We start from the raw sequence: 13456 nt of genomic DNA, 5'->3' as shown, positions 1-13456 counted from the left end.
AGGCTGTGACATCCCATGCCGAAAATTGGATGGACTAGAGAAGACCCGCCCAGGGGTCCCAGCCAATCGGTGAATGGCCATTGCAGTCCCCACCACCTCAAATGGCCTGACGATGGTATGGACGTAAGCCACCTTTCATCTTCTTCCTATTGCATCTCTTCTACAATGTGACATTTTTTTTACAATTGTGTAGGTGTACAATCTACGGCGCTGGGCGGCTTTCAGAGAGAGAAGTGAAAAAGCTTACGGCACCTGGGATTCCCAGGCGGTCTTCCATCCAGGTACTAACCAGGCCCTGCTCTGCTTAGCTTCCGAGATCAGACGAGATCGGGCGGAACCAGAGAGGTATGGCCGTAAGCTGCTTTTTATCTTTTTCCTAATCCTTTATAATGCGTCAATGAATTATGACACGCCTGCCGTTGGCATCTTTGTGTGGGTTAAATAAGGGTATGCAAAGAAGGCTGTGACATCCCATGCCGAAAATTGGATGGACTAGAGAAGACCCGCCCAGGGGTCCCAGCCAATCGGTGAATGGCCATTGCAGTCCCCGCCACCTCAAATGGCCTGACGATGGTATGGACGTAAGCCACCTTTCATCTTCTTCCTATTGCATCTCTTCTACAATGTGACATTTTTTTTACAATTGTGTAGGTGTACAATCTACGGCGCTGGGCGGCTTTCAGAGAGAGAAGTGAAAAAGCTTACGGCACCTGGGATTCCCAGGCGGTCTTCCATCCAGGTACTAACCAGGCCCTGCTCTGCTTAGCTTCCGAGATCAGACGAGATCGGGCGGAACCAGAGAGGTATGGCCGTAAGCTGCTTTTCATCTTTTTCCTAATCCTTTAAAACGTGTCAAAGATAATCAGAAGTTTCTTTTTCTAAAATTGAAGCAGTTCTTAGCATTGGCAAGAGAGGTTCCTAAAGCCTGAAGGTAACTTTACTTTTCTTCACTGGCAATTCTAACATGTTGGGTTAGCACCTGTATTTCAACGGCTAAATTACAAACAATAGTATGCCAATCGTAAATGTTGATCAACACTAATTTAGCAATCATGAAACGGAATCATTTTGGATATTATTGTCTAATTTCCTTTCATATCCAACGTTAAAACAACACTAAACATGCATCTCTTCAACAATGTGATATTCTTTTTGTAATTTGTAGGTGTACAATCTGCGGCGCTCGGCGGCTTTCGGAGAGAGAAGTGAAAAAGCTTACGGCACCTGGGATTCCCAGGCGGTCTTCCATCCAGGTACTAACCAGGCCCTGCTCTGCTTAGCTTCCGAGATCAGACGAGATCGGGCGGAACCAGAGAGGTATGGCCGTAAGCTGCTTTTTATCTTTTTCCTAATCCTTTATAATGCGTCAATGAATTATGACACGCCTGCCGTTGGCATCTTTGTGTGGGTTAAATAAGGGTATGCAAAGAAGGCTGTGACATCCCATGCCGAAAATTGGATGGACTAGAGAAGACCCGCCCAGGGGTCCCAGCCAATCGGTGAATGGCCATTGCAGTCCCCGCCACCTCAAATGGCCTGACGATGGTATGGACGTAAGCCACCTTTCATCTTCTTCCTATTGCATCTCTTCTACAATGTGACATTTTTTTTACAATTGTGTAGGTGTACAATCTACGGCGCTGGGCGGCTTTCAGAGAGAGAAGTGAAAAAGCTTACGGCACCTGGGATTCCCAGGCGGTCTTCCATCCAGGTACTAACCAGGCCCTGCTCTGCTTAGCTTCCGAGATCAGACGAGATCGGGCGGAACCAGAGAGGTATGGCCGTAAGCTGCTTTTTATCTTTTTCCTAATCCTTTATAATGCGTCAATGAATTATGACACGCCTGCCGTTGGCATCTTTGTGTGGGTTAAATAAGGGTATGCAAAGAAGGCTGTGACATCCCATGCCGAAAATTGGATGGACTAGAGAAGACCCGCCCAGGGGTCCCAGCCAATCGGTGAATGGCCATTGCAGTCCCCGCCACCTCAAATGGCCTGACGATGGTATGGACGTAAGCCACCTTTCATCTTCTTCCTATTGCATCTCTTCTACAATGTGACATTTTTTTTACAATTGTGTAGGTGTACAATCTACGGCGCTGGGCGGCTTTCAGAGAGAGAAGTGAAAAAGCTTACGGCACCTGGGATTCCCAGGCGGTCTTCCATCCAGGTACTAACCAGGCCCTGCTCTGCTTAGCTTCCGAGATCAGACGAGATCGGGCGGAACCAGAGAGGTATGGCCGTAAGCTGCTTTTCATCTTTTTCCTAATCCTTTAAAACGTGTCAAAGATAATCAGAAGTTTCTTTTTCTAAAATTGAAGCAGTTCTTAGCATTGGCAAGAGAGGTTCCTAAAGCCTGAAGGTAACTTTACTTTTCTTCACTGGCAATTCTAACATGTTGGGTTAGCACCTGTATTTCAACGGCTAAATTACAAACAATAGTATGCCAATCGTAAATGTTGATCAACACTAATTTAGCAATCATGAAACGGAATCATTTTGGATAATATTGTCTAATTTCCTTTCATATCCAACGTTAAAACAACACTAAACATGCATCTCTTCAACAATGTGATATTCTTTTTGTAATTTGTAGGTGTACAATCTGCGGCGCTCGGCGGCTTTCGGAGAGAGAAGTGAAAAAGCTTACGGCACCTGGGATTCCCAGGCGGTCTTCCATCCAGGTACTAACCAGGCCCTGCTCTGCTTAGCTTCCGAGATCAGACGAGATCGGGCGGAACCAGAGAGGTATGGCCGTAAGCTGCTTTTTATCTTTTTCCTAATCCTTTATAATGCGTCAATGAATTATGACACGCCTGCCGTTGGCATCTTTGTGTGGGTTAAATAAGGGTATGCAAAGAAGGCTGTGACATCCCATGCCGAAAATTGGATGGACTAGAGAAGACCCGCCCAGGGGTCCCAGCCAATCGGTGAATGGCCATTGCAGTCCCCGCCACCTCAAATGGCCTGACGATGGTATGGACGTAAGCCACCTTTCATCTTCTTCCTATTGCATCTCTTCTACAATGTGACATTTTTTTTACAATTGTGTAGGTGTACAATCTACGGCGCTGGGCGGCTTTCAGAGAGAGAAGTGAAAAAGCTTACGGCACCTGGGATTCCCAGGCGGTCTTCCATCCAGGTACTAACCAGGCCCTGCTCTGCTTAGCTTCCGAGATCAGACGAGATCGGGCGGAACCAGAGAGGTATGGCCGTAAGCTGCTTTTCATCTTTTTCCTAATCCTTTAAAACGTGTCAAAGATAATCAGAAGTTTCTTTTTCTAAAATTGAAGCAGTTCTTAGCATTGGCAAGAGAGGTTCCTAAAGCCTGAAGGTAACTTTACTTTTCTTCACTGGCAATTCTAACATGTTGGGTTAGCACCTGTATTTCAACGGCTAAATTACAAACAATAGTATGCCAATCGTAAATGTTGATCAACACTAATTTAGCAATCATGAAACGGAATCATTTTGGATAATATTGTCTAATTTCCTTTCATATCCAACGTTAAAACAACACTAAACATGCATCTCTTCAACAATGTGATATTCTTTTTGTAATTTGTAGGTGTACAATCTGCGGCGCTCGGCGGCTTTCGGAGAGAGAAGTGAAAAAGCTTACGGCACCTGGGATTCCCAGGCGGTCTTCCATCCAGGTACTAACCAGGCCCTGCTCTGCTTAGCTTCCGAGATCAGACGAGATCGGGCGGAACCAGAGAGGTATGGCCGTAAGCTGCTTTTTATCTTTTTCCTAATCCTTTATAATGCGTCAATGAATTATGACACGCCTGCCGTTGGCATCTTTGTGTGGGTTAAATAAGGGTATGCAAAGAAGGCTGTGACATCCCATGCCGAAAATTGGATGGACTAGAGAAGACCCGCCCAGGGGTCCCAGCCAATCGGTGAATGGCCATTGCAGTCCCCGCCACCTCAAATGGCCTGACGATGGTATGGACGTAAGCCACCTTTCATCTTCTTCCTATTGCATCTCTTCTACAATGTGACATTTTTTTTACAATTGTGTAGGTGTACAATCTACGGCGCTGGGCGGCTTTCAGAGAGAGAAGTGAAAAAGCTTACGGCACCTGGGATTCCCAGGCGGTCTTCCATCCAGGTACTAACCAGGCCCTGCTCTGCTTAGCTTCCGAGATCAGACGAGATCGGGCGGAACCAGAGAGGTATGGCCGTAAGCTGCTTTTCATCTTTTTCCTAATCCTTTAAAACGTGTCAAAGATAATCAGAAGTTTCTTTTTCTAAAATTGAAGCAGTTCTTAGCATTGGCAAGAGAGGTTCCTAAAGCCTGAAGGTAACTTTACTTTTCTTCACTGGCAATTCTAACATGTTGGGTTAGCACCTGTATTTCAACGGCTAAATTACAAACAATAGTATGCCAATCGTAAATGTTGATCAACACTAATTTAGCAATCATGAAACGGAATCATTTTGGATATTATTGTCTAATTTCCTTTCATATCCAACGTTAAAACAACACTAAACATGCATCTCTTCAACAATGTGATATTCTTTTTGTAATTTGTAGGTGTACAATCTGCGGCGCTCGGCGGCTTTCGGAGAGAGAAGTGAAAAAGCTTACGGCACCTGGGATTCCCAGGCGGTCTTCCATCCAGGTACTAACCAGGCCCTGCTCTGCTTAGCTTCCGAGATCAGACGAGATCGGGCGGAACCAGAGAGGTATGGCCGTAAGCTGCTTTTTATCTTTTTCCTAATCCTTTATAATGCGTCAATGAATTATGACACGCCTGCCGTTGGCATCTTTGTGTGGGTTAAATAAGGGTATGCAAAGAAGGCTGTGACATCCCATGCCGAAAATTGGATGGACTAGAGAAGACCCGCCCAGGGGTCCCAGCCAATCGGTGAATGGCCATTGCAGTCCCCGCCACCTCAAATGGCCTGACGATGGTATGGACGTAAGCCACCTTTCATCTTCTTCCTATTGCATCTCTTCTACAATGTGACATTTTTTTTACAATTGTGTAGGTGTACAATCTACGGCGCTGGGCGGCTTTCAGAGAGAGAAGTGAAAAAGCTTACGGCACCTGGGATTCCCAGGCGGTCTTCCATCCAGGTACTAACCAGGCCCTGCTCTGCTTAGCTTCCGAGATCAGGCGGAACCAGAGAGGTATGGCCGTAAGCTGCTTTTTATCTTTTTCCTAATCCTTTATAATGCGTCAATGAATTATGACACGCCTGCCGTTGGCATCTTTGTGTGGGTTAAATAAGGGTATGCAAAGAAGGCTGTGACATCCCATGCCGAAAATTGGATGGACTAGAGAAGACCCGCCCAGGGGTCCCAGCCAATCGGTGAATGGCCATTGCAGTCCCCGCCACCTCAAATGGCCTGACGATGGTATGGACGTAAGCCACCTTTCATCTTCTTCCTATTGCATCTCTTCTACAATGTGACATTTTTTTTACAATTGTGTAGGTGTACAATCTACGGCGCTGGGCGGCTTTCAGAGAGAGAAGTGAAAAAGCTTACGGCACCTGGGATTCCCAGGCGGTCTTCCATCCAGGTACTAACCAGGCCCTGCTCTGCTTAGCTTCCGAGATCAGACGAGATCGGGCGGAACCAGAGAGGTATGGCCGTAAGCTGCTTTTCATCTTTTTCCTAATCCTTTAAAACGTGTCAAAGATAATCAGAAGTTTCTTTTTCTAAAATTGAAGCAGTTCTTAGCATTGGCAAGAGAGGTTCCTAAAGCCTGAAGGTAACTTTACTTTTCTTCACTGGCAATTCTAACATGTTGGGTTAGCACCTGTATTTCAACGGCTAAATTACAAACAATAGTATGCCAATCGTAAATGTTGATCAACACTAATTTAGCAATCATGAAACGGAATCATTTTGGATAATATTGTCTAATTTCCTTTCATATCCAACGTTAAAACAACACTAAACATGCATCTCTTCAACAATGTGATATTCTTTTTGTAATTTGTAGGTGTACAATCTGCGGCGCTCGGCGGCTTTCGGAGAGAGAAGTGAAAAAGCTTACGGCACCTGGGATTCCCAGGCGGTCTTCCATCCAGGTACTAACCAGGCCCTGCTCTGCTTAGCTTCCGAGATCAGACGAGATCGGGCGGAACCAGAGAGGTATGGCCGTAAGCTGCTTTTTATCTTTTTCCTAATCCTTTATAATGCGTCAATGAATTATGACACGCCTGCCGTTGGCATCTTTGTGTGGGTTAAATAAGGGTATGCAAAGAAGGCTGTGACATCCCATGCCGAAAATTGGATGGACTAGAGAAGACCCGCCCAGGGGTCCCAGCCAATCGGTGAATGGCCATTGCAGTCCCCGCCACCTCAAATGGCCTGACGATGGTATGGACGTAAGCCACCTTTCATCTTCTTCCTATTGCATCTCTTCTACAATGTGACATTTTTTTTACAATTGTGTAGGTGTACAATCTACGGCGCTGGGCGGCTTTCAGAGAGAGAAGTGAAAAAGCTTACGGCACCTGGGATTCCCAGGCGGTCTTCCATCCAGGTACTAACCAGGCCCTGCTCTGCTTAGCTTCCGAGATCAGACGAGATCGGGCGGAACCAGAGAGGTATGGCCGTAAGCTGCTTTTCATCTTTTTCCTAATCCTTTAAAACGTGTCAAAGATAATCAGAAGTTTCTTTTTCTAAAATTGAAGCAGTTCTTAGCATTGGCAAGAGAGGTTCCTAAAGCCTGAAGGTAACTTTACTTTTCTTCACTGGCAATTCTAACATGTTGGGTTAGCACCTGTATTTCAACGGCTAAATTACAAACAATAGTATGCCAATCGTAAATGTTGATCAACACTAATTTAGCAATCATGAAACGGAATCATTTTGGATAATATTGTCTAATTTCCTTTCATATCCAACGTTAAAACAACACTAAACATGCATCTCTTCAACAATGTGATATTCTTTTTGTAATTTGTAGGTGTACAATCTGCGGCGCTCGGCGGCTTTCGGAGAGAGAAGTGAAAAAGCTTACGGCACCTGGGATTCCCAGGCGGTCTTCCATCCAGGTACTAACCAGGCCCTGCTCTGCTTAGCTTCCGAGATCAGACGAGATCGGGCGGAACCAGAGAGGTATGGCCGTAAGCTGCTTTTTATCTTTTTCCTAATCCTTTATAATGCGTCAATGAATTATGACACGCCTGCCGTTGGCATCTTTGTGTGGGTTAAATAAGGGTATGCAAAGAAGGCTGTGACATCCCATGCCGAAAATTGGATGGACTAGAGAAGACCCGCCCAGGGGTCCCAGCCAATCGGTGAATGGCCATTGCAGTCCCCGCCACCTCAAATGGCCTGACGATGGTATGGACGTAAGCCACCTTTCATCTTCTTCCTATTGCATCTCTTCTACAATGTGACATTTTTTTTACAATTGTGTAGGTGTACAATCTACGGCGCTGGGCGGCTTTCAGAGAGAGAAGTGAAAAAGCTTACGGCACCTGGGATTCCCAGGCGGTCTTCCATCCAGGTACTAACCAGGCCCTGCTCTGCTTAGCTTCCGAGATCAGACGAGATCGGGCGGAACCAGAGAGGTATGGCCGTAAGCTGCTTTTCATCTTTTTCCTAATCCTTTAAAACGTGTCAAAGATAATCAGAAGTTTCTTTTTCTAAAATTGAAGCAGTTCTTAGCATTGGCAAGAGAGGTTCCTAAAGCCTGAAGGTAACTTTACTTTTCTTCACTGGCAATTCTAACATGTTGGGTTAGCACCTGTATTTCAACGGCTAAATTACAAACAATAGTATGCCAATCGTAAATGTTGATCAACACTAATTTAGCAATCATGAAACGGAATCATTTTGGATATTATTGTCTAATTTCCTTTCATATCCAACGTTAAAACAACACTAAACATGCATCTCTTCAACAATGTGATATTCTTTTTGTAATTTGTAGGTGTACAATCTGCGGCGCTCGGCGGCTTTCGGAGAGAGAAGTGAAAAAGCTTACGGCACCTGGGATTCCCAGGCGGTCTTCCATCCAGGTACTAACCAGGCCCTGCTCTGCTTAGCTTCCGAGATCAGACGAGATCGGGCGGAACCAGAGAGGTATGGCCGTAAGCTGCTTTTTATCTTTTTCCTAATCCTTTATAATGCGTCAATGAATTATGACACGCCTGCCGTTGGCATCTTTGTGTGGGTTAAATAAGGGTATGCAAAGAAGGCTGTGACATCCCATGCCGAAAATTGGATGGACTAGAGAAGACCCGCCCAGGGGTCCCAGCCAATCGGTGAATGGCCATTGCAGTCCCCGCCACCTCAAATGGCCTGACGATGGTATGGACGTAAGCCACCTTTCATCTTCTTCCTATTGCATCTCTTCTACAATGTGACATTTTTTTTACAATTGTGTAGGTGTACAATCTACGGCGCTGGGCGGCTTTCAGAGAGAGAAGTGAAAAAGCTTACGGCACCTGGGATTCCCAGGCGGTCTTCCATCCAGGTACTAACCAGGCCCTGCTCTGCTTAGCTTCCGAGATCAGACGAGATCGGGCGGAACCAGAGAGGTATGGCCGTAAGCTGCTTTTTATCTTTTTCCTAATCCTTTATAATGCGTCAATGAATTATGACACGCCTGCCGTTGGCATCTTTGTGTGGGTTAAATAAGGGTATGCAAAGAAGGCTGTGACATCCCATGCCGAAAATTGGATGGACTAGAGAAGACCCGCCCAGGGGTCCCAGCCAATCGGTGAATGGCCATTGCAGTCCCCGCCACCTCAAATGGCCTGACGATGGTATGGACGTAAGCCACCTTTCATCTTCTTCCTATTGCATCTCTTCTACAATGTGACATTTTTTTTACAATTGTGTAGGTGTACAATCTACGGCGCTGGGCGGCTTTCAGAGAGAGAAGTGAAAAAGCTTACGGCACCTGGGATTCCCAGGCGGTCTTCCATCCAGGTACTAACCAGGCCCTGCTCTGCTTAGCTTCCGAGATCAGACGAGATCGGGCGGAACCAGAGAGGTATGGCCGTAAGCTGCTTTTCATCTTTTTCCTAATCCTTTAAAACGTGTCAAAGATAATCAGAAGTTTCTTTTTCTAAAATTGAAGCAGTTCTTAGCATTGGCAAGAGAGGTTCCTAAAGCCTGAAGGTAACTTTACTTTTCTTCACTGGCAATTCTAACATGTTGGGTTAGCACCTGTATTTCAACGGCTAAATTACAAACAATAGTATGCCAATCGTAAATGTTGATCAACACTAATTTAGCAATCATGAAACGGAATCATTTTGGATATTATTGTCTAATTTCCTTTCATATCCAACGTTAAAACAACACTAAACATGCATCTCTTCAACAATGTGATATTCTTTTTGTAATTTGTAGGTGTACAATCTGCGGCGCTCGGCGGCTTTCGGAGAGAGAAGTGAAAAAGCTTACGGCACCTGGGATTCCCAGGCGGTCTTCCATCCAGGTACTAACCAGGCCCTGCTCTGCTTAGCTTCCGAGATCAGACGAGATCGGGCGGAACCAGAGAGGTATGGCCGTAAGCTGCTTTTTATCTTTTTCCTAATCCTTTATAATGCGTCAATGAATTATGACACGCCTGCCGTTGGCATCTTTGTGTGGGTTAAATAAGGGTATGCAAAGAAGGCTGTGACATCCCATGCCGAAAATTGGATGGACTAGAGAAGACCCGCCCAGGGGTCCCAGCCAATCGGTGAATGGCCATTGCAGTCCCCGCCACCTCAAATGGCCTGACGATGGTATGGACGTAAGCCACCTTTCATCTTCTTCCTATTGCATCTCTTCTACAATGTGACATTTTTTTTACAATTGTGTAGGTGTACAATCTACGGCGCTGGGCGGCTTTCAGAGAGAGAAGTGAAAAAGCTTACGGCACCTGGGATTCCCAGGCGGTCTTCCATCCAGGTACTAACCAGGCCCTGCTCTGCTTAGCTTCCGAGATCAGACGAGATCGGGCGGAACCAGAGAGGTATGGCCGTAAGCTGCTTTTTATCTTTTTCCTAATCCTTTATAATGCGTCAATGAATTATGACACGCCTGCCGTTGGCATCTTTGTGTGGGTTAAATAAGGGTATGCAAAGAAGGCTGTGACATCCCATGCCGAAAATTGGATGGACTAGAGAAGACCCGCCCAGGGGTCCCAGCCAATCGGTGAATGGCCATTGCAGTCCCCGCCACCTCAAATGGCCTGACGATGGTATGGACGTAAGCCACCTTTCATCTTCTTCCTATTGCATCTCTTCTACAATGTGACATTTTTTTTACAATTGTGTAGGTGTACAATCTACGGCGCTGGGCGGCTTTCAGAGAGAGAAGTGAAAAAGCTTACGGCACCTGGGATTCCCAGGCGGTCTTCCATCCAGGTACTAACCAGGCCCTGCTCTGCTTAGCTTCCGAGATCAGACGAGATCGGGCGGAACCAGAGAGGTATGGCCGTAAGCTGCTTTTCATCTTTTTCCTAATCCTTTAAAACGTGTCAAAGATAATCAGAAGTTTCTTTTTCTAAATTGAAGCAGTTCTTAGCATTGGCAAGAGAGGTTCCTAAAGCCTGAAGGTAACTTTACTTTTCTTCACTGGCAATTCTAACATGTTGGGTTAGCACCTGTATTTCAACGGCTAAATTACAAACAATAGTATGCCAATCGTAAATGTTGATCAACACTAATTTAGCAATCATGAAACGGAATCATTTTGGATAATATTGTCTAATTTCCTTTCATATCCAACGTTAAAACAACACTAAACATGCATCTCTTCAACAATGTGATATTCTTTTTGTAATTTGTAGGTGTACAATCTGCGGCGCTCGGCGGCTTTCGGAGAGAGAAGTGAAAAAGCTTACGGCACCTGGGATTCCCAGGCGGTCTTCCATCCAGGTACTAACCAGGCCCTGCTCTGCTTAGCTTCCGAGATCAGACGAGATCGGGCGGAACCAGAGAGGTATGGCCGTAAGCTGCTTTTTATCTTTTTCCTAATCCTTTATAATGCGTCAATGAATTATGACACGCCTGCCGTTGGCATCTTTGTGTGGGTTAAATAAGGGTATGCAAAGAAGGCTGTGACATCCATGCCGAAAATTGGATGGACTAGAGAAGACCCGCCCAGGGGTCCCAGCCAATCGGTGAATGGCCATTGCAGTCCCCGCCACCTCAAATGGCCTGACGATGGTATGGACGTAAGCCACCTTTCATCTTCTTCCTATTGCATCTCTTCTACAATGTGACATTTTTTTTACAATTGTGTAGGTGTACAATCTACGGCGCTGGGCGGCTTTCAGAGAGAGAAGTGAAAAGCTTACGGCACCTGGGATTCCAGGCGGTCTTCCATCCAGGTACTAACCAGGCCCTGCTCTGCTTAGCTTCCGAGATCAGACGAGATCGGGCTGGAACCAGAGAGGTATGGCCGTAAGCTGCTTTTCATCTTTTTCCTAATCCTTTAAAACGTGTCAAAGATAATCAGAAGTTTCTTTTTCTAAAATTGAAGCAGTTCTTAGCATTGGCAAGAGAGGTTCCTAAAGCCTGAAGGTAACTTTACTTTTCTTCACTGGCAATTCTAACATGTTGGGTTAGCACCTGTATTTCAACGGCTAAATTACAAACAATAGTATGCCAATCGTAAATGTTGATCAACACTAATTTAGCAATCATGAAACGGAATCATTTTGGATAATATTGTCTAATTTCCTTTCATATCCAACGTTAAAACAACACTAAACATGCATCTCTTCAACAATGTGATATTCTTTTTGTAATTTGTAGGTGTACAATCTGCGGCGCTCGGCGGCTTTCGGAGAGAGAAGTGAAAAAGCTTACGGCACCTGGGATTCCCAGGCGGTCTTCCATCCAGGTACTAACCAGGCCCTGCTCTGCTTAGCTTCCGAGATCAGACGAGATCGGGCGGAACCAGAGAGGTATGGCCGTAAGCTGCTTTTTATCTTTTTCCTAATCCTTTATAATGCGTCAATGAATTATGACACGCCTGCCGTTGGCATCTTTGTGTGGGTTAAATAAGGGTATGCAAAGAAGGCTGTGACATCCCATGCCGAAAATTGGATGGACTAGAGAAGACCCGCCCAGGGGTCCCAGCCAATCGGTGAATGGCCATTGCAGTCCCCGCCACCTCAAATGGCCTGACGATGGTATGGACGTAAGCCACCTTTCATCTTCTTCCTATTGCATCTCTTCTACAATGTGACATTTTTTTTACAATTGTGTAGGTGTACAATCTACGGCGCTGGGCGGCTTTCAGAGAGAGAAGTGAAAAAGCTTACGGCACCTGGGATTCCCAGGCGGTCTTCCATCCAGGTACTAACCAGGCCCTGCTCTGCTTAGCTTCCGAGATCAGACGAGATCGGGCGGAACCAGAGAGGTATGGCCGTAAGCTGCTTTTCATCTTTTTCCTAATCCTTTAAAACGTGTCAAAGATAATCAGAAGTTTCTTTTTCTAAAATTGAAGCAGTTCTTAGCATTGGCAAGAGAGGTTCCTAAAGCCTGAAGGTAACTTTACTTTTCTTCACTGGCAATTCTAACATGTTGGGTTAGCACCTGTATTTCAACGGCTAAATTACAAACAATAGTATGCCAATCGTAAATGTTGATCAACACTAATTTAGCAATCATGAAACGGAATCATTTGGATATTATTGTCTAATTTCCTTTCATATCCAACGTTAAAACAACACTAAACATGCATCTCTTCAACAATGTGATATTCTTTTTGTAATTTGTAGGTGTACAATCTGCGGCGCTCGGCGGCTTTCGGAGAGAGAAGTGAAAAAGCTTACGGCACCTGGGATTCCCAGGCGGTCTTCCATCCAGGTACTAACCAGGCCCTGCTCTGCTTAGCTTCCGAGATCAGACGAGATCGGGCGGAACCAGAGAGGTATGGCCGTAAGCTGCTTTTTATCTTTTCCTAATCCTTTATAATGCGTCAATGAATTATGACACGCCTGCCGTTGGCATCTTTGTGTGGGTTAAATAAGGGTATGCAAAGAAGGCTGTGACATCCCATGCCGAAAATTGGATGGACTAGAGAAGACCCGCCCAGGGGTCCAGCCAATCGGTGAATGGCCATTGCAGTCCCCGCCACCTCAAATGGCCTGACGATGGTATGGACGTAAGCCACCTTTCATCTTCTTCCTATTGCATCTCTTCTACAATGTGACATTTTTTTTACAATTGTGTAGGTGTACAATCTACGGCGCTGGGCGGCTTTCAGAGAGAGAAGTGAAAAAGCTTACGGCACCTGGGATTCCCAGGCGGTCTTCCATCCAGGTACTAACCAGGCCCTGCTCTGCTTAGCTTCCGAGATCAGACGAGATCGGGCGGAACCAGAGAGGTATGGCCGTAAGCTGCTTTTTATCTTTTTCCTAATCCTTTATAATGCGTCAATGAATTATGACACGCCTGCCGTTGGCATCTTTGTGTGGGTTAAATAAGGGTATGCAAAGAAGGCTGTGACATCCCATGCCGAAAATTGGATG

General features: G+C 45.6%; 26 non-coding genes and 2 pseudogenes across 26 annotated transcripts; all 28 read right to left on the bottom strand.

Moving 5' to 3' along the window:
• Nucleotides 1–240: 240 nt before the first annotated feature.
• Nucleotides 241–359, bottom strand: LOC134123476 (5S ribosomal RNA). The gene has a single exon (XR_009954962.1). It is a non-coding gene; the product is annotated as a 5S ribosomal RNA (ribosomal RNA).
• A 339-nt stretch (nt 360–698) lies between these two features.
• Nucleotides 699–817, bottom strand: LOC134123465 (5S ribosomal RNA). The gene has a single exon (XR_009954951.1). It is a non-coding gene; the product is annotated as a 5S ribosomal RNA (ribosomal RNA).
• A 395-nt stretch (nt 818–1212) lies between these two features.
• Nucleotides 1213–1331, bottom strand: LOC134123454 (5S ribosomal RNA). The gene has a single exon (XR_009954940.1). It is a non-coding gene; the product is annotated as a 5S ribosomal RNA (ribosomal RNA).
• A 339-nt stretch (nt 1332–1670) lies between these two features.
• On the bottom strand, nt 1671–1789 carry LOC134123443 (5S ribosomal RNA). Its single transcript, XR_009954929.1, has one exon. It is a non-coding gene; the product is annotated as a 5S ribosomal RNA (ribosomal RNA).
• A 339-nt stretch (nt 1790–2128) lies between these two features.
• Nucleotides 2129–2247, bottom strand: LOC134123432 (5S ribosomal RNA). Its single transcript, XR_009954918.1, has one exon. It is a non-coding gene; the product is annotated as a 5S ribosomal RNA (ribosomal RNA).
• Nucleotides 2248–2642: 395 nt separating this feature from the next.
• On the bottom strand, nt 2643–2761 carry LOC134123420 (5S ribosomal RNA). Its single transcript, XR_009954906.1, has one exon. It is a non-coding gene; the product is annotated as a 5S ribosomal RNA (ribosomal RNA).
• A 339-nt stretch (nt 2762–3100) lies between these two features.
• On the bottom strand, nt 3101–3219 carry LOC134123409 (5S ribosomal RNA). The gene has a single exon (XR_009954895.1). It is a non-coding gene; the product is annotated as a 5S ribosomal RNA (ribosomal RNA).
• Nucleotides 3220–3614: 395 nt separating this feature from the next.
• Nucleotides 3615–3733, bottom strand: LOC134123398 (5S ribosomal RNA). The gene has a single exon (XR_009954884.1). It is a non-coding gene; the product is annotated as a 5S ribosomal RNA (ribosomal RNA).
• Nucleotides 3734–4072: 339 nt separating this feature from the next.
• Nucleotides 4073–4191, bottom strand: LOC134123387 (5S ribosomal RNA). Its single transcript, XR_009954873.1, has one exon. It is a non-coding gene; the product is annotated as a 5S ribosomal RNA (ribosomal RNA).
• A 395-nt stretch (nt 4192–4586) lies between these two features.
• Nucleotides 4587–4705, bottom strand: LOC134123376 (5S ribosomal RNA). The gene has a single exon (XR_009954862.1). It is a non-coding gene; the product is annotated as a 5S ribosomal RNA (ribosomal RNA).
• Nucleotides 4706–5044: 339 nt separating this feature from the next.
• Nucleotides 5045–5153, bottom strand: LOC134123133 (5S ribosomal RNA; annotated as a pseudogene).
• A 339-nt stretch (nt 5154–5492) lies between these two features.
• LOC134123365 (5S ribosomal RNA) lies at nt 5493–5611 on the bottom strand. Its single transcript, XR_009954851.1, has one exon. It is a non-coding gene; the product is annotated as a 5S ribosomal RNA (ribosomal RNA).
• A 395-nt stretch (nt 5612–6006) lies between these two features.
• On the bottom strand, nt 6007–6125 carry LOC134123354 (5S ribosomal RNA). The gene has a single exon (XR_009954840.1). It is a non-coding gene; the product is annotated as a 5S ribosomal RNA (ribosomal RNA).
• A 339-nt stretch (nt 6126–6464) lies between these two features.
• LOC134123343 (5S ribosomal RNA) lies at nt 6465–6583 on the bottom strand. Its single transcript, XR_009954829.1, has one exon. It is a non-coding gene; the product is annotated as a 5S ribosomal RNA (ribosomal RNA).
• Nucleotides 6584–6978: 395 nt separating this feature from the next.
• On the bottom strand, nt 6979–7097 carry LOC134123332 (5S ribosomal RNA). Its single transcript, XR_009954818.1, has one exon. It is a non-coding gene; the product is annotated as a 5S ribosomal RNA (ribosomal RNA).
• Nucleotides 7098–7436: 339 nt separating this feature from the next.
• On the bottom strand, nt 7437–7555 carry LOC134123321 (5S ribosomal RNA). Its single transcript, XR_009954807.1, has one exon. It is a non-coding gene; the product is annotated as a 5S ribosomal RNA (ribosomal RNA).
• Nucleotides 7556–7950: 395 nt separating this feature from the next.
• LOC134123309 (5S ribosomal RNA) lies at nt 7951–8069 on the bottom strand. The gene has a single exon (XR_009954795.1). It is a non-coding gene; the product is annotated as a 5S ribosomal RNA (ribosomal RNA).
• A 339-nt stretch (nt 8070–8408) lies between these two features.
• Nucleotides 8409–8527, bottom strand: LOC134123298 (5S ribosomal RNA). Its single transcript, XR_009954784.1, has one exon. It is a non-coding gene; the product is annotated as a 5S ribosomal RNA (ribosomal RNA).
• Nucleotides 8528–8866: 339 nt separating this feature from the next.
• On the bottom strand, nt 8867–8985 carry LOC134123287 (5S ribosomal RNA). The gene has a single exon (XR_009954773.1). It is a non-coding gene; the product is annotated as a 5S ribosomal RNA (ribosomal RNA).
• Nucleotides 8986–9380: 395 nt separating this feature from the next.
• Nucleotides 9381–9499, bottom strand: LOC134123276 (5S ribosomal RNA). Its single transcript, XR_009954762.1, has one exon. It is a non-coding gene; the product is annotated as a 5S ribosomal RNA (ribosomal RNA).
• A 339-nt stretch (nt 9500–9838) lies between these two features.
• Nucleotides 9839–9957, bottom strand: LOC134123265 (5S ribosomal RNA). Its single transcript, XR_009954751.1, has one exon. It is a non-coding gene; the product is annotated as a 5S ribosomal RNA (ribosomal RNA).
• A 339-nt stretch (nt 9958–10296) lies between these two features.
• LOC134123246 (5S ribosomal RNA) lies at nt 10297–10415 on the bottom strand. Its single transcript, XR_009954733.1, has one exon. It is a non-coding gene; the product is annotated as a 5S ribosomal RNA (ribosomal RNA).
• A 394-nt stretch (nt 10416–10809) lies between these two features.
• On the bottom strand, nt 10810–10928 carry LOC134123174 (5S ribosomal RNA). The gene has a single exon (XR_009954661.1). It is a non-coding gene; the product is annotated as a 5S ribosomal RNA (ribosomal RNA).
• A 337-nt stretch (nt 10929–11265) lies between these two features.
• On the bottom strand, nt 11266–11384 carry LOC134123132 (5S ribosomal RNA; annotated as a pseudogene).
• A 395-nt stretch (nt 11385–11779) lies between these two features.
• Nucleotides 11780–11898, bottom strand: LOC134123069 (5S ribosomal RNA). Its single transcript, XR_009954578.1, has one exon. It is a non-coding gene; the product is annotated as a 5S ribosomal RNA (ribosomal RNA).
• A 339-nt stretch (nt 11899–12237) lies between these two features.
• LOC134122957 (5S ribosomal RNA) lies at nt 12238–12356 on the bottom strand. The gene has a single exon (XR_009954467.1). It is a non-coding gene; the product is annotated as a 5S ribosomal RNA (ribosomal RNA).
• Nucleotides 12357–12750: 394 nt separating this feature from the next.
• LOC134122845 (5S ribosomal RNA) lies at nt 12751–12869 on the bottom strand. The gene has a single exon (XR_009954355.1). It is a non-coding gene; the product is annotated as a 5S ribosomal RNA (ribosomal RNA).
• Nucleotides 12870–13206: 337 nt separating this feature from the next.
• LOC134123647 (5S ribosomal RNA) lies at nt 13207–13325 on the bottom strand. Its single transcript, XR_009955133.1, has one exon. It is a non-coding gene; the product is annotated as a 5S ribosomal RNA (ribosomal RNA).
• Between the last annotated feature and the right edge of the window lie 131 nt (nt 13326–13456).

This window comes from Pungitius pungitius, unplaced genomic scaffold (genome assembly GCF_949316345.1).
Source record: "Pungitius pungitius unplaced genomic scaffold, fPunPun2.1 scaffold_31, whole genome shotgun sequence".
NCBI lineage: Eukaryota > Metazoa > Chordata > Actinopteri > Perciformes > Gasterosteidae > Pungitius > Pungitius pungitius.
This window is presented reverse-complemented; position numbering and strand designations above follow the sequence as displayed.